The sequence below is a fragment of the Rhincodon typus genome, chromosome 29 (genome assembly GCF_021869965.1).
Source record: "Rhincodon typus isolate 14 chromosome 29, sRhiTyp1.1, whole genome shotgun sequence".
In the NCBI taxonomy this organism is placed as follows: Eukaryota; Metazoa; Chordata; class Chondrichthyes; order Orectolobiformes; family Rhincodontidae; genus Rhincodon; species Rhincodon typus.
Genome location: NC_063360.1, coordinates 38,872,349 through 38,874,462, shown reverse-complemented (window position 1 = coordinate 38,874,462; position 2,114 = coordinate 38,872,349). Strand labels below are relative to the sequence as shown.

General features: G+C 45.8%; 1 protein-coding gene across 1 annotated transcript in view; it reads left to right on the top strand.

Annotated features, from left to right (window-relative positions):
* Positions 1 to 419: 419 nt before the first annotated feature.
* Positions 420 to 2,114, top strand: part of LOC109924177 (protein S100-A11-like) — a 29,358-nt gene continuing 27,663 nt past the window's right edge. Inside the window, exon 1 of the mRNA XM_048614010.1 lies at positions 420 to 496. The gene's annotated coding sequence lies outside the window, so the exon portion shown is untranslated. The remainder of the gene's footprint in view (positions 497 to 2,114) is intronic.

Here is a 2,114-nt window from a genome sequence, read left to right as displayed (position 1 = left end):
TATATTAAGAGGTTGTTGTTGTACTCACCTCCTCGCGAGACCCCAAATCAGAAAAGGAGAAAATGGCGCTCGGGCGGAACCGGAAATATAGCGGGCGCGCACGTGTTATTGTTACGTCATTTCCGTCAGTTGGTGTCCCGCCTCCGAGGCCATCTTTGTGACGGGCGCTCCATCCGGGTATTCCCTGCTCAGGGTGGGAGGAGCCAGAGATTAAATAAGAAAATAATAAAATGTGCAGAATGAGTTTTATAAAAGAGAGGTAATGGCCCTAGTGGTATTATAGCTAGCTTATCAATCCGGAAACTCAGCTCATGTTCTGGGGAGAGAGATAGTAGGAACTGCAGATGCTGGAGAATCCCAGAATCCTTTTCTGATAAAGGGTCTAGGCCCGAAACGTCAGCCTTCCTGCTCCTCTGATGCTGCTTGGCCTGCTGTGTTCATCCAGCCCTGCACCTTGTTATCTCAGATTCTGGGGACCCCAGTTGGAATCCAGAGGGTACAATTTGAACTTTATTAAAAAATGTGGAATTAAGAATCTAATGACGATGATGAAAGTTTTGTTGATTGTTGGAAAACCCCTGTCTGGCTCAATAATGTTGTTCAGGGAAGGACATGTGCCATCCTTAACCGGTCTGGCCAGTCCAACATGGCAGCGCCACAGTTTGCCTACTTCAACCTCTTTTCATCTTTTTCTTTGTCACCTTGTCCTGAGCTTGGACAACATTGAGGGGGGGGTATGGCAAGAGCAGCCCCTAAATGCTTTTCCAGAGCAAGCACAGGACCTGGAATCAGCAGCTGCTACATCAGCGGAGGCAACGTCAGTGAGACAGGCTCAGCAGCAAAAGATGGCGCCTGGGATTGGAGACTTCATTGTTGGTTGGGTCCAGAGCTGGTAGCAACAAAGCGATGGTGAAAGGGTCATATCGATGAGGTGGGCCCAGCAGCAATAGAGGCATCTGAGATGTTGATGGGTCTGGTGTATGGAGGAAATTTGGCCCAGCAGTGAAGATGGTGCATGAGGATCAGCAGCTTCGATGTTTGTTGGGTCCAGTGTAGATTGTGAAACTCTCTTCAAGCTATATCTTTTTTCTGTTGCTTATTCTCAAATTATTCAAAATTGTGCTTTTTTAAGATTTGATTTATTGTAGTCACATTTACCTGAATACAGTGAAAAGTTTTGTTTTGCAAGCAGTACAGGCAGATCATAACATACAAGGACATACAGATCATAGGGTGTTTAGATGGAACGAGGCATACAAATTACGACTACATACGAGGTGCACCAAAGCAAGATCACCAGTTGATTTGAAATTAGAGAGGTCCATTCAGCAGTCTAATAGAATTGAGATTTAAAAGTGTGGAACAGTTATAAGATCTGCTGTAGAGAACTCGCGAAGAGTTGTCCTGTGTCGGCACCATCTTGGATCTCAGACAACAAATGGATTTGAGGTGACTAATGAAAGCTTTTCACTGTATTTTATTGTATTCTGACTGTAAAATACACATCACAATAAAAATCCAAATCAAATGCCCTTCCAGACACACACCAATGTGGCTGACTCTCAATTGCCTTCTGAAATGGCCTAGCAAGCTATTAAGTTGTATCAAGGGCTACAAAGTCTCAACAAAGAAATGAAACCTGACGGATCACCAGGCATAGAGCTAGGCACCGGAAAAGACAGCGGCAGAAACAGCCCCACTGACCCTGCAAAATCCCCCTCACCAACATCTGGGGGTTAGTGCCAAAATTGGGAGAGCTGTCTCACAGACTAGTCAAGCAACAGCCTGACATAGTCGTACTGACAGAATCATACCTTACAGACAATGTCCCAGACACCACCATCACCATCCCTGGATATGTCCTGTCCCACCGGCAGGACAGACCCAGCAGAGGGGACGGTATAGTGGTATACTGTCGGGAGGGTGTTATTCTGGGAGTTGTCAACATTGGTTCCCAACTCCATGGAGTCTCGTGGCTTCAAGTTAAACATGGGCAAGGAAACCTCCTGCTGATTACCACGTACTGTCTCCCTCAGCTGATGAATCAGTATTCCTCCATGTTGAACAACACTTAGAGGAAGAACTGAGGATGGCAAGGACACAAAATGTACTCT